General features: G+C 40.4%; 1 protein-coding gene across 13 annotated transcripts in view; it reads right to left on the bottom strand.

Annotated features, from left to right (window-relative positions):
- The window catches only part of CADPS (calcium dependent secretion activator), a 440,774-nt gene that overhangs the window by 395,418 nt on the left and 22,256 nt on the right, over nucleotides 1-23,100 (bottom strand). The window lies entirely within an intron of this gene.

The following is a 23,100-nucleotide window of genomic DNA, read 5'->3' as shown; positions in this document are numbered from 1 at the left end:
TAATTATGAATTCTACAAGCCAGGATTGCCAGCCACACTGTTCAAAGTAGCAGCTGCAGGCATCCTTCGGAGAACAGGGATGTTACAAAAGGGATATGGAGATAGGTTATCACATTTCAGATTTTACAGTGAAACCAAACTCATTGTCAGCAATCCCTCAATTGTTTGTAGAAAGTACATTATTAGGAGTTCAAATCAACCCTGATTTCTGAACAGGGGTTCAGAAATCAAATTGGATTTCTTCGAGGGCCGGATCAGCATTGTAGATCTCTGTGGGACAGCCGAGGAGGGAAGACAGGATGGATACCTCCTGCAGCACCCTGCCAGCCAAAACAGGGTGTGGGGGACCCTGTTTTCAGCCTGGATGGCCTCCTGCAGCACTTTGCTAGCCCAAATGGGGTGAGGATGAGCCGCGTATGCTTTACCCACTTCCTCATTGCTTTTTCATAAGTGTTTTGGAGTAACACCAGTGATCTGGGGGTGCAAAGCTTTGCTGGTTGATGGTGATAATTCTCTCCTTTCCACCAAATTACCAGTTTGATAGAACCCTGCAGCTTGGCTGTCCCTCAAAACATTATAGCAGATAAGAGAGGTTACTGGATGTGAATTTAAATCCAGCGTTTCTACGAGATATCCAATTGCTCGATCCCCCTAAATTGCCTAGAGAGAGGGGGGGTGTAAACAAGAATAAGAATAGACTCTACCACCCTGCTTCCCAACTGTGGGGAGCATGGTAGTAGAGACTATTACAAATGACATCCTGGCAAATCAGAAGTCCTCCGTGAGAGGTTGCACAAGGCATTCCCAAATTGATTCCTACTCTGTGTGATGTTTTTCTCTTAAGGGAAAGAGTAATAGAAGCAATCAGCCAGCAAGATCATTTTCTAAGCAAATGTTTACTAAACAGTCACCATTCTAATTAATTCTTGGGTTTCCAAATGGCCTAGTCACTTTTTCTGTACTTTCTCTTCTCTTTACCACTCATCCCTTTATAGCACATAGCTTTAAAAAAAAACAAAAAAAACAGGACACATTCATTCAACCAATGAAGGAGAGTATTTGCAGCTCAGGGTTGAAATGAAGGATCCTTGGTGGTCTCTGAACTTGGTTGTTTTCTTGCAGATGTTTCATTACTGAAACTAGGTAACATTATCAGTGCTAGTAAGGAATGGGGTTTGCTCTCAAAGAAAAGAATGAAGCTTACAGAACACCAGGTACCCCTTCATTCATTCAACTTTTGATCAAAATTCATCCCTAATGTTTACCAACCAGTTATCATTCTAATTAATGCACGGTTATTCAAATGGCCCAATCACTTTTTTTTGTACTTTCCCTTCTCATCCCTTCATATCACAAAGCATTTTTCTGTTGCATTCATTCAACTTTTGTTCAAAATCCATTCCTTATTTTCCCATCATCAACCTTCATGTAATGAATGTAATACACAACTATCACCTGTCTATTGTTTTCCACTTTCATACACTGCCACAACAATCAAGATGACACCAATTCATTTGTTTTAACATTCTTTTTACCCTTTTCATTCATAATTACACCTTCATTTCTTTGCATGCATTCATCACAGTTGGCATTCAAACTTCTCTGTAGTGGATATCATGTTTTATTCAATCCACCTTTCTGAGTTTGCATGACATAATTGGGCCATAGACTAACCACATTTGATGGCCCCGTGCAGCATGTTGAGCTAAATTATGGTTCAGTATTTTCTGCAAATTAACCAATATTTGGTTCCAGACAATATAACACTACAGTGTACAGCCAAGTCCATATTTGATCGGTATGAGTAACTATAATTTATAAAACTGGGAAGCATTTTAAGATTATGCCCAAAGACTTTATAAGATGAATTTTGCTTTGCCTCATGCATCCTTTGCTGGAGAAGATAAAGTGAGAAAAAAAGATTAAATTTGTCAGTGATTCAAAGCTCTGTGTGGGCTACTTAGTGTGAAACAACAGTCCATAAAACTAAGAATGACAGAAAATATCTTAAAGGATGACCCAGGGAATAGGGTGGAGGAAACGATTGTAAACAGTCAAATTGGAAAAAATATAGCATGCTCAGACAGAATATACGAATATATTCTTATGCCTCTAAATACTGTAACAGGAAAAAAAGGATTTGAAGTCAGGGTGATCAGTGATTTTAATTTATACATTGTTTTCATTTTTATATCAATCCTGCAAGGTAAGATAGCCAATGATATAGTTTGACACAGGAGATACCGGATATTTTTCCTGGAACTGCAAGGAGTTAGAATAAGAAGTCAGGTTGGTTCAACTGTATCATCATATCTATTCTTCCTTATACAGATATAATATCATATAGAATAGAATAGAATAGAGTAGAGTAGAGTAGAGTAGAGTAGAGTAGAGTAGAATAGAATAGAATAGAATAGAATAGAATAGAATAGAATTCTTTATTGGTCATGTGTCTTTGAACACACAAGGAATTTGTCTTTGGACATAGGCTCTCAGTGTACCAGGACAAGATACATTTGTCAAGAATCATAAGGTACAACAGTTAATGATAGTCATAGGATACAAATAAGCAATCAGGAAACAATCAATATCAAAATAAATTGTAAGGATACAAGTAACAAAGTTACAGTCCTGCAGTCATAAGTGGGAGGAGATGGTTGATAGGAACGATGAGAAGATTACTAGTAATAGTAATGCAGCCTTAGTGAATGGTTTGATAGTGGTGAGGGAATTATTTGTTTAGCAGAGTGATGGCGTTGGGGGAAAAACTGTTCTTGTATCTTGTATCTTTTTGACTCGGGCAATGTACAGGTCCTCAGCGGAAGGCAGGTTGGCAGTAATTGTTTTTTCTGCAGTTCTGATTATCCTCCGAAGTCTGTGTCTGTCTTGTTGGGATGCAGAACCAAACCAGACAGTTATGGAGGTGCAGATGAGAGCCTCAATAATTCTTCATGTGTTTTTTTCTTTATAAGCTCTCTGTTACATCCCCTATATAGCCCTTTTGTAATGGGATTTTTATTATGTCAATATGTGCCTGGTAATGACTAATTGATTATAGAGTTTAATCTTTGAAAAAAATTGAAAGGCTATAGAATGAGATTAAATTGGCCCTGTATCAGCTGGGTTTTTGTAGGATCTTGAAAAATTAGTGTTACTCCCATGCCTGGGGCCCCCAAGTCTACTGGCTGTGTGGATGATTGAATAGGAAATGCCAAGTTGCTGCAGGTCTTATCTTTACTTTCCATCTCTCTATTGTATATTTTACAGATGGTCCCTGACTTACAACCACTCATTTAGTGACCGTTCAAAGTTACAACGGCACTGAAAAAAGTGACTTGTGACTGTTTTTCACACTTACAACAGTTGCAGCATACCCATCATTATGTCATCAAAATTGAGATGGTTGGCAACTGACTCATATTTATGACGGTTTCAGTGTCCCGGGGTCCTGTGGTTACCTTTTGCAATTGACAAAGTCAGTAGGGAAACTGGATGCAGTATTCCAAGTGTGGTCTTACCATTTTAAAGTGGTATTAACACGTAATTAGCATTTATAAAATAACAAATACGATATTTAGAGCAAATTCTTAAATGTAGCCTCTACTACATGAAGTCAAAACTAAAAATGTACCCATGACTGTTTATCATATATCTAGATAGTTTTTCAAGCTGATTATTGTTTAATTATGAAAAGATTTCCAATTACATACCGTATGGGTGAATTTTCTAGATGCAATCAATGCATTTTATTTTCACTCTGTTTTAATAGGAAATCATTTAGTTCCATTGCTGAAAGTCATAATTGGCCAACAACCTATTAAAAGCTAGTGTTTAATAGTACAAATAATTAGGATTCCTTGTGTTTTTCAAAACAAAAACTGATGTCATTTTGAGAGAACATCTATTCCAAGATGTATTCAAAGGCAGTAGAGATTTTTTTTAAAGGGAAGGGTTGCTGTCTCCTCACCCCCAATTACAGAAACGACTCACCAAAAATGTTGGTAATAAATTATTTCTGTTGCTTAAATGTTTGGAGTTGTTTTTAAATGTTTGCAGTTATTACGCTGTTCTGATTGCTGTTTTTAATCTTCTGCTTATTTGTTTTATGTTTCTTTTCTGCCTGAGTTCATGGTTTTTGCTATCTTCATTATTATTTGACATTCTTGTGTGTTAAAGGGGAGGAATGGCCATAGCCAAACCTTTTCAAAAAGCATAAAGTCCTTCACTGTTTATGGAAAAGCTTTTTTAAAAATGATTGCTTTACATTCCCCATTCCCACTGACATTTTTGTAACAACAGTGAAAGCACATGTCTTCCAAAAACAATCTCTCTCACTGAAGACTACTATTACTATTTCCAAATTTGCCACAAAGGTCACAGACAAAATAATGATACGTGCCTTTTCTCTCCACAATTCATTATATCAATAATTAAATGCAGATTACATTTAAAAGAAGCCTGTGTCAGAATGCCACCCACTTTGTGGGCATGTCTTTCTTCAGGTAATATTCACAAGTACAGCAATAGTTGTATCCTCCAGGATTGGGTGGCCTATAAATTTAATAAACAGTTAAACAGTTAAACAGTATTGGTCACTCCTCCTACTCCAGAGGTGTCAAACTCAAGCCCTGGGGCTGGATCTGGCCCACAAGGTGCTGAGATCTGGCCCATAGGACCGCTCTGGAAACAGCGAAGGACCAGCCCGCGGTGCCTCTGCCAGCAAAAACAGAGCTCGCGAGGGCTGTGTGTGGCTCTCCTGAACTCCATGGCGGAGGGTTGCAGGACATTGTCACAGCTGAAAACGGAGCTCACAAGCCTGTTTCCGCTGGCAGAGCGATCGGGCCACCACAGGCGCTCCGACATGAGTCACATCAAGGTGGCCATGCCCACCCTGGCCACACCAACCCCAGCTCCCCCAAGGTCAAGCACAACCCTGATGCATCCCCCAATGAAATCGAGTTTGACACCCCTGTCCTACTCTGAGTAAGGGGGCCTTTTGAAGCCTTTACTCAAACCCAGCACACTCCTACTTAAGTTACCCAACCGGATGAGGGTCCCCCCCCCCCGTTTCTCTTTCTTGTTTTGCTCTGTAAGCTTCTTTGATTTATTTTTTATATTCAAGCACAAACTCTTAACAAGTGTCCTGTGGGGCTTTTTGTCTTTTATGTTTGTCTTTATTTTCCAATGAGGCAAGCTGGTGGGTTAAGGGAATCTCTGCAGCTGTTGTAAGTCTGAAAGGCAGGGATAGTGTTTAGGAGATACCTGTGCCAACATTGCCAGCTGCTGTTGAGATACACACATTGGAGAGGGAAATATGCAAGAAATGGAGTGTCTATGTGTTTGTGTGGGTGTGGGTGTATAGCAGTTAGGAGTATTAACTTCTGTTTCATTTGGGTGTCCAATGAATATGCATGCATGTGCTTTCCCTGCCCTTATTTCCCACATCCAATCAGGGCTACCTGCCAAGAAATCTCAGCCACATGCAGCTATGTTCCTGGGCAAGAGCAAGAGAGAGCAAGGGAAAGCAAGGGAGATGGATGGCAGTGTGCATGACCCATTATCGGAATAAGTGTACAATAAGCTATCGATCAAGGCTGCCTGCAAGGTCCTCCAGCTGCAGATAGTATATTGAGCCAAATGCATTAGAAAGTAAGGAGAGCTGAAAGCTGTGTGTGCCTCAACAGGCTGCAAAAGAGATTATCTATAAGGGGATATCACCCTGGTAGGGTATGACTTGCTTTGCAAATTGGGTTGTACCTTGGAAGGTATACCAGATAAGTTTCCCTGGACATTCCTGACAAGAAGGACCAGAATCCGGTTTTACCTATTTTGGAGCGTGTTGATGAAACTTGCTTATTTGTTTATTTAGCTGCAGGTTACATATGGATCCACTTGCAGACTTATACTGTCAATGTTAGCACATTTGTCCAGAATCCCACAATATTCATTGAATAATGAAGCAATGGAATGAAAACTGCCCTCTCTCTCTCACACCCCCCCCCAATGTCCAAAATGTTTTCGTTAGAATACTGGGGTGTTTCCAGAATAGTTGCATGAATTGAGTATGTCTAGTTTAGTGAAAAGACGGACTAGGGGAGACATGATAGTAGTGTTCCAATATTTGAGGGGCTGCCACAAAGAAGAGGGAATTAACCTGTTTTCCAAAGGACCAGAGGGCAAGACAAGAAACACCGGAGGGAAACTAATCAAGGAGAAGCAACCTAGAACTATTTTCTTAATAGTGAACACAATTAACCAGTAGAATAGCTTGCCTTAAGAAGTTGTGGTGCTCCATCACTGGATGTTTTCAAGAAGAGCCTGCACAGCCACTTGTCTAGAATGGCATAGCACTTAAGCAGAGGGTTGGATTAGAAGACCTCCAAAGTCCATTCCTATTCCATTGCCCTGTTATTCAGACTTTGATAAATAATATTACCATTTTAGGAGCCCTTCCAAGTCACAACAATCCTATCAAGTAGACAGAGGAAACGGTTAATAATTTTGCAATTATGAAATGCCCTGCTCAACATTCTGGTTTTGGAAATGCCCAATTGTCACCTGAGAGGCAGTTCGGTCTACTGCCAAACACAAAAATCAGATGGGTGATTTTGGGCCAGTCACTCTCTGTCAGCTCTAGGAAGAAGGCAATGGCAACTGAAAATGTTGCCAAGATCGATTGCAGGAATGAGGATTGACTTGATGGCATACATACAAAACATCTATTCCTTGTTTTGTCATGAGCAGAAAGGGGTAAGCCCTGGATATAAATCAGGTGCTTGGAGACCATCAAAGACCCCTGAGATACTTTCCCTATAAACATGATCCAGTTGCACAAGATCTTTTTCCTTGCCGCTGCTGCACTGCTAATTCAGACCATTTCATCATTGTTGCTTGGAAACCTTCTTACAGTGACAGTTCCACACACTATGATTACCCACTTGGTTCATTCTCAACTCTTGCCTATTTTGGCTGCTTACCTGCAAAAGTTTGATACGTTACTCATATAATCTGCAGGCATTACTGTAATTTACTCTCCATCTCTGAACTAGCCATACCTCTGTCTCGGTTGGGTGCAATGCAAGGACCTGGTGATTACTGTAATCTTACTGCCATGCCTACAAAACCTAGGGTTGATTTGTCACCCTTGAAAAATCCAGATTTAGAACTGTATGTTGGTAGTTCAGCATTTGTGATTTCCGAAGGCAACGTCTTGCTTTGGAAAACTGTCATCTTGCAAACAACCAAGATTTATGCCCTTCTCTTAGTCTGACAGTATAGACAAACCATGACTCCAGGTACATGCTCAGACGTTTACAGTTTGCATTTATATTTTACTGTATAAGAAACTAGACTGCCTGACGCCTGGCTTTTATCAAGCAGGCTTCTTTAGTTCTTGCTTAACTTGATGCTCTTCACTTCCAAAAGCCACTGCAGTGTTAGGGCACTCTTTGCTTCCAAGAAATTATTTGGCAGACTTTGCTAAATCACGGCTCTGAGGTTGCTTTGGAAAGTTTTGGATCTACCTCCTTTTTAAGGCTCCTTTTTAAGCCTTAGTAAGACCACACTACATCCAGTTGGGGTCACCACACTATTAAAAAAAAAGATGTGGAGGCTCTAGAAAGAGTGCAGAGAAGAGCAACAAAGATGATTAGGGGACTGGAGGCTAAAACATATAAAGAACAGTTGCTGGAATTAGCCAGGCAGGCTTCTTATATATCACAGTCTCAGGTGGTGGGGATCTCAGAGCCATATAGTCCAAGTGGATATTGCAAGTGCCCAGGTAAGCAGATGCTATAACAACATCCTATTGAAGCATTCTGAGGTCTCCTTTAGATGACTCTTATAGGATGGTTACTCAGGTAAACAAATGGCTATTTGGTGCAGTGGGTGAGAAGGATTGGACCCTGTTTTTCATCTCAAGCTCTCTTTCATTGTACCCAGTGATAGGGGTGTTACTCAGAAGAGTGCAGAGAAGAGCAGTGATTAGGGATCTGGAAGCTAAAACATATGAAAAATGATTGCAGGAATTGGGTATGTCTAGTTTAATGAAAAGTAGGACTAGGGTGACATGATAGTCGTGTTTCAATATTTGAGGGGCTGTCACAGAGAAGTGGGGGCAATCTATTTTCCAAAGCATCCAAAGACCAGACAAGGAACAATGGTTGGAAACTGATCAAGGAGAGATTCAATCTAGAAATAAGAATAAATTTTCTGACAGAACAATGAACCAGTGGAACAGCTTGCCTTTAGAGGTTGTGGGTCCTTCATCACTGGAGGCTTTCAAGAAGAGACTGGACAGCGACCTGACAGAAATAGATAAGGTCTCCTGTTTGAGTATAGGGCTGGACTAGATAATCTAAAACAGTGGTAGTCAACCTGGTCCTTACCGCCCACTAGTGGGCGTTCCAGCTTTCATGGTGGGCGGTAGGGGTTTTGTCTGATACTGAAGCACTTTCCTTTTTTAAAATTTAATTGACTGTTTTTTAAAAAAATCATAGCATTATTTAAAAATTTTCATTAGGTTTTCATAAAATCACCATTACTGTAGAACCGGTGGGCGGTTAGAAAATTTTCCTACTAACAGAGATACAAAAGTGGGCAGTAGGTATAAAAAGGTTGACTACCCCTGATCTAAAAGGTCCCTTCCAACTCTGTTATTCTATGTTTTTCCTTTATGGACTTGACTTTAGCACATCCATCCCACTTACAAAGACACAAAAACCTCCTTGCTCATTTTTTTTCAAGAGTATATTTTTCTGAGAATAAAGCAGTTACAGATTAGAGCAGAGCATTGTCAGTTCATGTCCAATTAAAAGTTCTCAGGTTGTTTTGGAAACAGACCCCCCCTGTGTTTGGGCCTTTCCCAGCTCTACATTCCTTTTGCTGGCCTTGCATTGGATTTGTGCAACTCATCAAATAGTCAGGGTCAGCACGGCTACAGTCTCAGCCCCTTCCCCTCCACCACCCACAGTCCAATCTTTCCCCTCCCCCCATTGCAAATGTCAGGCTGGCAAGATGTGAAGCAAAGCAAGAAGCAGAATGCATCCATGTCAGACAGACTCTCTGGAGGACAAACACTTTGGATACAGAAAGGGCAAATGCAGACAAATTGTGGCATCCCTGAATGTATGCCTTGACCCCATGAAGAAAAAAAAAGTCCATACTTGCCCATGTAACACACTCATTTGCTTATCCTGGGAAGACTGCCACATGACCCCAAGGATAGCTGGGTGATCTTGGGCCAATTGCTCTCCCCCTTAGGAAGCAGGCAATAAAAAACCACTTCTAAAATCTTGCCAAGAAAACTGCAGATTGTCCAGGAAGTTGCCGGGAGTCAACACTGATTAAATGGCACACACAAAACTCCAAACCACCTGTACAATAAATGGTTTGTGCTACTTATCTGGACTACCACTGAACTTTCAAACACCAGTTATTCTGATGTTAGTGTTGTTGCCACATTGTCACCTGGGGATGGCTATTCTAAAGGAGGCTGGAGATCACATGACCCACAGGTAGGGTTGGGATTCAGCTGGTTCAGATCGGTTTGGGTGAACCGGATGCTAATTTTACATCTGGTTCACCGAACTGGTAGTTGGAAGGACTGTCTGGCCCTGCCCGCCCTTTGCCTCCCAGGAGTTTCCATGCCACCTGTTCATTGTGCCAGGTAATTGCAGGGCCTAGGCAGAGGCGCTGGGAGGGTGAAAAATGAGTGCAGAAAATGGGCTCATTTCCGGCCTCCAGAGGGCCTCCAGAGCCAGGGGAAGATCATTTTTGCCCTCCTGGAGGCTCAAGCCTGGAAGGGTGAAAAAATGAGCCTCCTGGAAGTCCAGAAGTAGACCTGTTTCCAGCCTTCAGAGGAAGCTGTTTTTGCCCTCCCAGAGGCTCACAGAAAGCCTCAGGAGCCTGGGGAGGCTGAAAAACGGGCCTCTTGGAAGTTCTGGAAGTCCAAAAACAGGTTTGTTTCTGGCCTCCTTAGGGCCTCCGTAGTTTGGGAGAGGCCGTTTTTGCCCTCCTGGATGCTCGAGGAAAGCCTGTGGAGTCTGGGGAAAGCAAAAACTCTTCCCCCACTGGGGGACAGGAGACCAAATAGGTCATGCCCTCCATGGCCACACTCTCCAGCAACTGTTCAGAGAACTGGTTGCTAAAAAATTTCAATCCCACCCCTGCCCACAGGTATAGCATCCGACTACTTCTATTTATCCATCAACAGGGGAATCCACTCTAGCTTAGCCTGTGTGTGAACTCAGCCATCATGATTGAAACTGTGGTGTGAGTCTATTGTGTTTGGTTAACCCGGTTATGCTGCATCCATTAAATTTTCATTCAGCACATAATGGCCAAGCTTAATCATAGTTACCCAAGGCATTGCACCACTGACTTCTTTGGGAAAGGACTGTGTTAGCCATTGCAGATAATCAGAGGCAGCCTCTTCAGCCATAGCTAAAGGCTTCTTTAAGCGTCACTGGCTTAATAAAAGGGATGAAAGAAAAATAGGGAGGCTAATTTATTTGGTTCAACCTTTCTGAAACACTCCTTTTCTCCACAAAAGATTTCCAGGTGGCTAATAATACAATGAGGTATCACAAGTGTTGCACAACCTTGGAGCAACAGAGATGAAAAGGGCTGTCAAAACAGTGTTCAATAAAACAATTAATGTAGATAACAACAAATTTAAAATTCTCAAACAAAAGCTGTTTTAAACAAAGGAAGGAGGTTTGGGTGTTTAATGGCTGTGTTCCTGTGATCCGCTGTTTGAACTACACCCTCACCAGCCACATTTCAACCGAAGTTGTTGTGCAATATCCACTCTGCAGATCTCCAGAATTAGACTATTTCAGTAAACTGGGTTAGTATAATCAGAGGTTAAGTATCTTTTGCAGCCACAACCAAGGACCAGAAGGCCCAGCCTGGGATAATTATAATTCATGATATTACATTATTCTTAGAGACAAAGAAAAAATGACAGAGCATCCTTGAAACTGGTGAATATGGTGACCAGTAAGCTGAATTTCTTTTTGTAGTTCTAGGCACACTGTAAAAATAAGGCAAGTAGGTTTTTTTAGGGCTGCAATTAACATTTTCAAAGTGGAGGGCAATGAGAGACCTAGTGAGCAGAGTGATGATGCAGAATTGATAGAGCACCATTCTTAAGCAAGAAGCTATGGACGCTTACATTTTCTCCTAGATTGGGGGCAGCTTTTCTTAAGAGAAATAGTGCAATGTGTATATTAGGGGTTCACCTTTTCTACCATAATGGAATCATGCAATTAGTTTTCAGAAATTACGGTCAGAGAAGATATCAAATACCAAATGCAGGAGGTAATCGGGCTGAGCCTGAAGGCAGGGTCAAACATGTTCTTACTTTGGAATCAACTGCACTCCCACAAGAGAGCTAAATCCAGCCCCCCTTGAATTATGTTAAGTCTTATCTAGCGCCAATTTGCCTTGATTGTTAGTAGATCAGATTCTTATGTGTAGGTAAAAGATAAGGTTCCCCTCGCACATATGTGCTAGTCATTCCCAACTCTAGGGGGCGGTGATCATCTCCGTTTCAAAGCCAAAGAGCCAGCACTGTTCGAAGTCATCTCTATGGCCAGCATGACTAAATGCTGAAGGTGCATGGAACACTGTTATCTTCCCACCAAAGGTGAGCCTATCTTTCTACTTGCATTTTACATGCTTTTGAATTGCTAAGTTGGGACAAGTAATGGGAGCTCACTCTATTATATGGTGCTAGGGATTCAAACTGCCAAACTGTCGACCTTTCTGATCGACAAACTCAGCATCTTAGCCATTGAGCCACCGCATCCCTTATTGTGTAGGTAGCATGTAATAAATTTGAAATGCTTTGAAGTAAACTCCTTTTCCTGGTTACTTGCTCCTGATACCCAATCCCCCCTCAATGTGAATGTAGCCGCAAGATGAGATTGTCCATCCCTGTCCTAAAATCTGTTTTTGTTGAGATGAATGCAGATTTGTAATATGTTATCGTGAGGGAGCATCAAAAAAGGGCAACAAAGGATTTCTGGGGAATAAATGTCAAAATGAAGACAGCTCCACTAAAAGCTAAGCATCAAGATGGAATGAGGTGTCTCTTCTAAATTCCTCTTCGGACAAGGAAAAAACTTCAGATCACCCAAAAAGGCTGCATACAGTTGCTCCTTGTGAGAATACCACAAGACACTGGTCTCCAGCAAGTTTGGATTCTGGAGGCACCTTGCTCAATCCAACATATTACTTTGTTCAAATACTTCCTTTCCTAATCACCTTTGTAAATTGCTTGTCAACTGCTCATCAAATATTAGGAAACTTTGGATTGACACATTTTACGGAACCAGAATTTCCTTCAATCCTTACTGAACAAAGTTTTAAATGCAAGTTTAATAACTTATTTTTTCCCTTTTGGAATAAACAGCAAAAAAAAAGTGATTGGAACTTTGATTCTGGTAAGCTACAAATGGTCTAAGGGTCCAGATGGATTTGAAATAATATTTTGGAATTAATTATAAGAATCCTTCCCATGGGAAAAAGCTTTTGCTTTGAATTCTCTTTAAAAAGGATAGATAAGATTTTGAAGGTTGGACACTAGAGGGAACCAGAGGGAAATAAAGATTATAATTAAAGGAGATGAACACTGAATGTTTACTTATTAATACAAAATATATCAAAATATGTTATTATTGGATATATCAAAGGATATTTTTGAACAACGGGCCCAGAAGTTAATTGGTCAATAGATAAATTGTGCTTAAAAGATGTTGTGAAAGAGGAACCAGTTTCATCAGACATGATTGAGATTAATTTGAAAATGGATTTAAAAGTGGCAGGCTGCAAGAATGATATGGAAAAAGATGCTACAGTACATTGATGTAGAGAAGGAACCATCTGATGTCTTAAATTAAAAGGGTTATATAAATAAGAAACAAAGAGAGTACCCAGATAATTTTCCCGTATTACATTTTCAAAAGAGGCTCGTTAAACCTTTGAAGAATTCTGTGAAAAGGGACAAAGTAAAAAAAATGAAAATAAGTCAAGTTCTAAGACATCATATGATGAGACTAAAGAGCAAGACTGTTGAAGGAAAATGAAGTTGTTTATTTGATCAAGGTTAAAATAGATACCTTGTTATCTCTGGTAATCCTTAAGGGACTTTTGCTGATCAGGACTGAAATAATAGAGGCTCTAATGATTTGTTTATAGATAAGAGATAGCATATGGATAGAAGAGACCATTTATTTGCCTTAAGAGAAGATAATAAGTTCTTAAAATTGTTTATACTTGTGATAAAGAGGAAAGTCATATCTTCTTTTCTTTTTCTTTACAATAAAAGTATCTCATCTCATATCTTATTTTTGCTATGCTATTTTCCCCTTTTCCCTTTTTCTATTTTTTTTCTATTTTTCTTTTCTATTTTCTTTTCTTTTCTGGACATCCCATTTAATACTTTTTATTTTTAGTTGATACTAGTCAATAACTTGGCATTGCCCAGGTATTTATTTATAGGGGGAAAATGTCCGGACCAAACATAATTGGATTTTCCCCCTTACTGGAGGGAGCCCCCTTGTGGAGTACGGTGAAGCTGTTACCATGGCAACTCCACTGTGCTGTACAGTAGAATCAAGTATGGCAATATGGCATAACAGGCTGTATCTTAACAGAACACACACACACCCAGGAGTGTTAGGAGTGTCTTACCCCCACAGTATTTGTTTCCAGAGGGTAAGTCATCTGTGTACCAAGTTTGATTGAAATTGCTTGAGGCGTTCCAGAGTTATGCTGGAACATACACACACACACACAGCCATTTTTATAGCTAGATAGAATAGATAGATAGATGATAGATAGATAGATAGGTAGGTAGGTAGGTAGGTAGGTAGGTAGGTAGGTAGGTAGATAGATAGATAGATAGATAGATAGATAGATAGATAGATAGAGAGAGAGAGAGAGAGATAGATAGATAGATAGATAGATAGATAGATAGATAGATAGATAGATGATAGATTAGTTTTTATCTTTTTAAATTGTATTTTTTTAAAAATAAAATTACCATTAAAGAGGGGCAAGGGAGAATGCATTTTTCTCTTCTGCATACGTTTGTTGACAAAACCTCACTTGCTCCCATGTAGTCCATAAAACTGAGAACCAGCAGGCAGTAGTAGTTGAGGTATTGAACTAGAACTTGAAATACACAAGTGCACATCCATCTTCAGCTATGAAAGTGAGTTTGGGTCAGTCATTTTCTCTCCGACCAACCTACTTCATAAACTGGCTGTTATAATATTAGAGCACATTATATGTACTCTGTTGAGCTACTGGAGGACAGACAGGCTATGAGCTAATAAATAAATGCCTCTTATATTGATCTGGCAGATCAATCCTTACTCCAGGGCACAACAGTGCTTGGCCCCCTGAAAGGAGTTCACCATCTGCTCAGAATAAAACCGCAGACTGTAATCTTCAATCTTTTGCACCGCACCGCAAATGTGCATCTGACAGCTAATTGTGCAAGAGTTTCTTTGCAGAAGAACCAACACAGCAAAGAGTTTGCCCACAATTTGTAGCAGGAGTCCAGGTCATAAGAAAGATTTTAAACTTGACTCCAGTTTCACAAGATCTCAGCAGCTACGTAGCCTTCACCTCTGGACAATAATTGGGGAGGTGGGTCTTCTTTGGGCTCTAGCATGGATTATTTCACCTCAACATAGGATCAGTCATTTAGCTCATTCTCCTGATTTTGATCATGGACATTTGTCTCAAAATCCTAGACAACCACAGTAGGTTCCCATAATTCATGTAGTTCCAAGACATAGACAACGACTTCCTTGAACAGAAGATTCCTTCTATTCATGCAGAATTAGAAAGAGTAGACATGTAGGCATGAAGAATGAGGACCACATGTCAAGTTTCTGTTGAGTTGATTTGTTGCTCATACACAAGAATCTAGTTAACTGACAGCATTAAATTGGCACTACATAAGAGTTAAGGGAATCCAAGAGAAGCTGGACATGGATCACTTGTGGCAACATAATAACACCAGGCTGATTCCTCCCTTGACTACAGGCTCTCTCTCTCCTTCTCCTATAAGACATATCCATCAGTTAAGAAGACATTTTGGTTGATTACTTCTCCTCCTTGTAGGCTCTTGCAGCTCTTACATTACGTTCCAAGTATCCTATGTTCTCTAGAGCAACTTTTTAGAGAGTCAAGGAGGCTTTAGTGAAAAACCTCCTCTCCGTTCTCATTTGGGACCATTCCATGACCAGAGTTCTGTCCTTTAGTTCTCAGAATTCCAGCTTTCATTTGTTAAACTTGTTTTAATAGAATCTTTAAGTCAAGTTTCCCTGGCTTTTCATGAACAACTCTCATAATTGAGTGGGATTATGGGAACTGTAGTTCAATACATCTGGGGAGTAACATCTTTCCTGTGAGGTGCCAGATGTTATTGAATGAGAGCTCTCAAGGTCGTTCATCATTAGCAACATTTGCCAGGAATCATAGCATTTTATTTCAGCAAAATAGCAATAGCACTTAGACTTATATACCACTACATAGTGCTTTACAGCCCTCTCTAAGTGGTTTACAGAGTCAGCCTATTGCCGCCAATAATCTGGGTCCACATTTTACCTACCTTGGAAGCAGTGGTGGGTTTCAAAAATTTTTAGAACCACTTCTGTAGGTGTGGCCTGCTTTGTGGGAGTGGCTTGCCGGCCATGTGACCAGGTGGGAGTGGATTGCCAGCCATGTGACCGGGTGGGAGTGGATTGCCAGCCATGTGATTGGGTGGGCGTGGCCAACTTGTAAAATGTGGTGAAACTCACTTAACAACGCTCTTGCTTAGCAACCAAAATGTTGGCTCAGAAACTCTGGCATTTGAAGCACGCAAGTCTTAAAACTATCAAATTACAAGACTCTTGCACCCCTAACTCTTTAGGAAAAAAACCCAGGGATGTTCAAACTTGACAGTTGTAAGACTTGTGGATTTCAACTCCCAGAATTTCTTCTCTTGCTCTTCATCTTGATGATGTGCGGATGGGTGGGGGGAGGGACCTGGAACTGGTTCTAAATGGCACTGTAGATTTGTGGAACCTCTTCTATAGAAGAGGTTAGAACTGGCAGGAACCCACCCCTGCTTGGAAGGATGGAAGGCTGAGTCAACCTTGAGCCCGTGAGTTTTGAATTGCCGAACTGCAGCTAGCAGTCAGTTGAAGTAGCCTGCAGTACTGCACTCTAACCACTGTGCCACCTCGGCTCAAATATGTAGAATGCCAAGGATTCCACTGTATATTTTTTTCTCACAGGTTGTTTTTCAATTCAAATTACTCATAAAAAATACCTGTAGCAATTTCACAATCATTTTATATATTTCCAATATGATTGCATTGGTTGATTTTGGAGATGCAGTCTTCAGAAAATGATAGTCAATAATAAATCTATTATGAAATACAAAAAAACTCCATGTTGCTTTGCAGAGAACTAGCAATATTTAAATATGATTTGCTTTTTATGCAACTACTGAGTTTGTTTGATTTGATCTGAGCCTTCCCCTCATTTTGTGTAGAGTTTTCTTTTCAACATTGCACAAATGAAAGCAGAAATATAACTAAATCACCATACCAAGCTATGTAAATAAATAATCTTTTTAGGGAAAATACATCTTTTTGTAATATCTTAATCACAACACTTTAGACTGAGATTACATATTTTGTAGTACCATGGTTACTTGATCACAGCTTACTGTGATCAACCTCAAATGGGTAAGTTTCAAATCATGGTTCAAATCCCAATTGTTGTGATTTAAAGCAACACTATGAGGCACATCAGACACACCACACATTACAGTGCAATATGATGAATGAACTCAGGCACTGTTTTCCTCTTCAACCAGGAAGACAAATTTAAGTATTGTGTTTAACATAATGGATATATTATGTGCATATCTCTACTTATGTACTTTGTTGCCTGCTACATTTTTCATTGCCAGCTTCCTTGGGGCACAGATTTATCTTCTGGTACGATGGAAGGTGCAGGATGCATTGATAAGAATAAGAATAATTACAGACACCTTTTCCTGTATGTTCCAAACTTCCTTCAATTTAACTGAAAGCTGAGATGATCAGGAATCCATCCTTGGATCCCATACAGATATCTGTGTATGTCATCAGTCACTTGGCAAGGTGGGGGCCAGTAGATCTGCCACCTAAAATGGGAAAAAGACCTATTCCATGGGTGTCAAACTCAATTTCATTGAGGGGCTGAAGTGAGTGTGGCCAGGTGGGCATGGCCAGCTCAACATCACTTGGGTCAGTGCTCTGCCAAGCAAAAATAGGCTCCCAAGCTCCATTTTGGCAGTGAAGGCCTCCTGCAACCCTCTGCCAGCGAAAACAGAGCTCAGCTCCCGAGCTTCGCTTTTGCTGGCAGAGGAACTGCAGGCCAGACTTTCATGTTTCTAGGGCAATCTTGCAGGCCAGATCTAAGCACCCTGTAGGCTGGATCCGACCTCCAGGCCTTGAGTTTGACACCTCTGACCTACTTCCTGAGCTAGAATAAGGAGCCCGCACTCACTTGCATGTTTGGCCTTCTGCATCTCTTCCTGACAGAAGCAAATAACCATAATAACTAGTAAATAGGCCCAAGTAGATATTTTGTTGTTGATCACCTATATTACAAGAATCTCTCCAGACAGTCCCTTGGGAAACCACAGATATAGACTTAAGGATTGGACCTCAGATATTTCCTCTCCTGGACTGATTCCAAGCTGAAATGTCCCTTTATTCCTGAGAGATGGGTTCCCAATCCTTTAGTTAGTGATTCCACCATACTTTCCCGGCAGTATGCAACAACATTGTGACTAATGCTGTCAATGCAGTCAACTAGCCAGGCAGGCTTCTTGTATATCATAGCCTCAGGTGTTGGGGATCTCAGAGCCATATAGTCCAAGTGGATATTGCAAGTACTCAGGTAGGCAGATGCTATAACAACAGCCTATTGAAACATTCTGAGGTCTCCTTTAAGTGACTCTTATAGGATGATTACTCAGGTAAACAAATGGCTATTTGGTGCAGTGAGTGAGAAGGGTTGGACCCTGTTTTTCATCTCAAGCTCTCTTTCATTGTACCCAGTGAAAGGGGTGTTACTCAGAAGAGTGCAGCGAAGAGCAGTGATTAGGGAACTGGAGGCTAAAACATAGGAAGAATGATTGCAGGAATTGGATATGTCTAGTTTAATGAAAAGAAGGACTGGGGTGACACAATAGCAGTTTTCCAACATCTGAGGGGCTTCCACAAAGAAGAGGTGATCAACCTATTCTCAAAAGCCACTAAAGGCAGGACAAGAAGCAATGGATGGAAACTAATCAAGGAGAGAAACAACCTAGAACTAAGGAGAAATTTCCTGACAGAGCAAAATGCCTCCAGAAGTTGTAGGTGCTCCAGCATTGGAGGTTTTTAAGAAGAGGTTGGACAACCTCTCAAATGGTATAGGATTTTCTGCTTGAGCAAGGGGTTGGACTAGAAAACCTCCAAGGTCCCTTCTAACTCTGTTACTCTCTTATTCATATTTAACAATGCTAATTTAAAAAAAAACTCTTTCAAAATCACAGACAAGCTGTCCCCTCAGGCTTATGATCACAAATGATGATCAATCCTGCAGTAAGTTTTCGGTTGCTTTTCCTTTTCACCTTTGCAGAGCCTCATTAACCTTAGACAATATATAAACAGTTTTTGACTAGTGTCCTTCGGTTCTCACATTTCAGACAATACCAGCCAGACTGTGATAAAGGCAAAATATATCACTCAGAGCTGACAAATCCACACCTCCATCTTTGTCTCACAGATGGCTGTGGCTATCTTTTCTGCTCAGCTAGATTCATAATTCTTGTTTTCTCCTCATCAACTGAGCAAAGCTTTTGGCTCACTAAGTTTTTTTTTTTCCGGGGGGGGGGGGACCATGGCAGGAGGTTCTGTATAGGTTTCATCTGTCCAATATTGGAAAACCAGCCAGGGCTGACTGAGGTTTTGATCCTGCTTTTGTGATTTGAAAGCGATGTGTCACTGCTGCCAAACAAAACTGACGCAGTAAAAGCCATCCAGGACAAACCTGCTCTCGAAATCAGAAAGGACCCTTCTTGCAAATTTTCTCTGCAAGGCGAACAACCTCAAAAACATTTCAAATGCATTTTAAGCTCACCATTTAAAGGCATCTCAGGCACATCAATGTTCTGAAGATGCCTCCTTCGACGGAGACTGTCATTTCTCGAAGCACACATCCATGCCAGATTCACATTCCAGAAATGCACAGCACTAGATTTTGCTTGCCTCACACTCCAAACAAGAACCTCAGCCTTGCAGAAATGGATAGATTAACACTTGAAATTAAAGACAAAGAAAGACACTGAATATTTTGAAGTATGGGACTCGTTTTATCAATAGTTAACTATTAGAAAAAGAAGTTAGAAACTTTTAAAACCATAAGGGAAGGATTCATTTTATTATGATGGCTTATTACTATATCCTTATTATTAATGTTAATTAGTATTAATAATCAATAAGTATTAATGTTATGATGAGAAATAACTATCACTACTAACCAGTGATGTGCGGTGATATTTATGGCTGGTGAGGCACGGACACAGTGGTGGGTTTCAAATTTTTTTAGACTTGTGGACTTCATCTCCCAGAATTCCACAGCCAGGCATGCTCAGTTCCGATTTAAAGCGACAGCATTTGTTTTTCTCCTTTGCAAAAAAGTTTCCTTCATTATTTTTCTTCTCCCCCACTCCTTCCTCCCTCTCTCCCTCCCTCCCTCCTCTCTCAAACAGACACACGCACACAGAGAAGTTGGATTGGCCTTTGATTGCAGGCAGAGCCACGTTGCCTTTTCAAACTCTTAATCAGTGCAGCTGGGCTTATATAGTTTTATCCAGCTGTCTGTGTGTGTGTTTGAAAAGGGAACGTGGCTCTGCCTGCAATCAAACTACACTTGGGGAGGGATCTACACTTGAGGATGAAGTTTGAATTCCTCCCCCTACCTCCGACCCACATGTACCTTTTCCAGCTGTTTCAGAGAGGATTTCAACTCTGCTCTTGCCTGCCATCATGAAAAGAAAAGAAAATGTAAAAGGAAAAAGACAAGAGCTGAGTTCAGGTTGAGCTAGTTGCTGCCAGAGTCACTGTGGATGACTCTGCTTAACTGTTTAAAAAAGCCTCTAAAAAAGCACCCTCTACAGGAAGAGGCAGGAGAACGACATGCCTCACCTACGTCAGGAATTTTTAGGCTTTTAACCCTTGCTTAATTCTACTCGAGTGATCATAAAACGCCTAAAGTCAGACTAGATGACTCTGGCAGCAACTAGCTCAGCCTGACCTCAGCTCTTGCCTTTTTCCTTTTATGTTTTCTTTCTTTTCATGATGACAATGGTGAGGCTCTGCCTCCCATGCCTCCCCTGACTGCACATCCCTGCTACTAACAAAGATGATGATGATGATGATGATGATGATGGCTTAAATTTAATTGTAACCAAATAATACACTGTTTATATAGACATTAAAATTGTTGCTTTTTCTACCTATCAATCTCTCTATATAAAAGTGTGTGTGTGTGTGTGCACGCGCGCGCGCACTCCAGCATAACTCTGGAATGCCTCGAGTAATTTCAACCAAACTTGGTATGCAGATGACTTACTCTCTGGAAACAAATAGTGTGGGGATAAGACACCCCTAACACCCCTTGGGGGGTGTTCTGTTAAGATACAGCCTGTTGTGCCTTAAAATGGCTTCTACTGTACTGCCGTAAAATGGCTTTTACTGTACAGTGGAATGGAGTTGCCATGGTAATGACTTCACAGTATTCCACAAGGGGGCTCCCTCTGTAAGGGGGACAATCCAACATTAGAAATTATATTTGGTACGGATATTTTCCCCCTATACATAAATACCTGGGCAATGCCAGGATATCTGCTAGGCGTGTGTGTGTGTTTGTATGAAAGAACCACAGCTTTTCTGAAATCAGCATCCCAGAAACTTCTTTAGAAAAGAAAAACAATCCAATCCAATACTTTGTTCTGAAAGTCTCATTACTTGCTCAGAGCATAGACAGAAGTAAACAGGATGATAGACAGCGTCCTACCAGAAAAAGAGTAAGAAAAGGAAGCATTTATCATTATGACACATTGATCTCTGTAATTTGTTTAGTGCCCTTGGAGACATGTTGGGATTGCACAAATGCCTTAAACAAATTCCCAAATTTCAGACGTGTCCACTGGCAGAGAAAAAAATCAAAGAGTCCTGGCTAGGGGTGACATACATAAAAAAAAAACACCAAGCAGAGTGGACACCATCTGGTGGATGGTGTTTATTCTACCCTCTTTCGATAGCCCTGAGCCAGGACTCCTGAAATGATCCTCTTACAGGCCAAATTTTATTCTATGTCAGGAGAAAAAAACTGAGAAGGAAAGCAGGGAGGCAATTCTCTTATCTAGAAACTTATTCCTGCTGCTAGCAGCAGCACATAACTGCAGTTAAAAGTCCACTACCCAAAAGACTTTTCCATTTTTAATGGAAAATTAGAATTTGGGGAAATGTAGTCAGAATGGTAGCTAATAAACTGCAACTCCCACAATTTGTGATATGGAGGGCCCAATTTTTGAGAATTTGGGCTTAAAAGAACTAATTAGTCTGCAGTAAACCTGGTTTTCTGGATAATATTGTCCAGAATGTTACAAAGAGAACATTCTTGCTTGCTACAAACCTGCTGGCATGATAAGATAATTTGAATGCTGTATAAGGAAATATTTGTTGCAATGGTCCAGAATGGTTCAGCATGCCACCAAATAGGGGAAAATAAGCGGATTCGGAGCCTGTGGATATTTTTCTTAGGTGAATGTGTTCTGAATATTGGAAGAAAGGTTTCTGGAGTAACTTATTTTAATTAGGCTGCCAATGAATCACATAATATGCATTGATCCAGATCTTAATTTGCTTTATATCCATTTTTCAAAGAAGGAGGTAGGCGTTTCTAGTAGGGACTATCATGTGGTGACTAATGGTTCAGCTTTTCTAGACAGTTTGCAAGTGAGTCTATGCTAGCAACTGATGTTATCTGGGTTTTTTTTAAAGCCAATCTTTGAAGAATCATATTATGTCATAAGTAGCAATCACTTTCATCCTTTTGGATGTTTTCTTCATGCTAGATGCTAATTTGAATAGATCTGAGTCATGGTGCCAATGTTCTGACTGTATTATTTCATCTCACTCTTTCAATGTAAAAATTGAGGGAATGGTAGGGAAAGCCACGCCGATCCAAAGTTAGACAATAAGGTGGGGGGGGGGATTGTTGAAAAAAATAGCATGTAGAAAATTGGACCAGAAGACTCAAAAGTGTGTGCATTTTCAGATGAAGCATGTGATATAGTCCTCCCACAGCCCAACTTTTACATACTACAATTGAGAGCAGTTGTTCAGCCAGGTGATTGTTAAGTGGGATGTGTCCAAATTTATGACCTTTATTTGCCACAGTTGTTAAGTGAATCACTGCAGTTGTTAAAAGTAATAAGTTTACTTATTGAAGATGACTGAGAAGGTTGTAAGTGGCAATCACAGACCCCAGGACGTTGCAACTATCCTAAAAACATGCCAATCACCAGAAGTTTGAGCACATGACTGTGGGGTTTCTATGACAATCGTAAGTGCAAGGACCAGTCAAAAGTCACTTTTTCCAGTGCCAGTGTAACTTTGAACAACTGTATGTCAAGGACTATTTGTACAACAGCAGAATCACATATGAATGTGCCGGAGGTCCTGAACTAAACAAGTATTTGCATCCTTTTACTGATTCATGTCTGAACTAAACTAACTAAACTAAACACTAAACTAAACTAACTCACTCACTCACTAACTAACTAACTAAACACATCATATTGATATATTTTTAAGTCCCAAGCCTAAGAGAACTAAAATGTGTGTGTGTGGGGTGCTTACCAAGCAAGACAAAATTTTATGAGCCAGCAGAATGCTGGCGTACATAAACCCTCTCATTCCTCTCCCTGTCTAATTCAAAACCTTATTATTTGGCTTCAAACTTTATTTAATTAACTTCATGCTG

The sequence above is a fragment of the Thamnophis elegans genome, chromosome 2 (genome assembly GCF_009769535.1).
Source record: "Thamnophis elegans isolate rThaEle1 chromosome 2, rThaEle1.pri, whole genome shotgun sequence".
NCBI lineage: Eukaryota > Metazoa > Chordata > Lepidosauria > Squamata > Colubridae > Thamnophis > Thamnophis elegans.
Note: the sequence above shows the minus strand (reverse complement) of the source record. Positions and strands in the feature narration are given on the sequence as shown.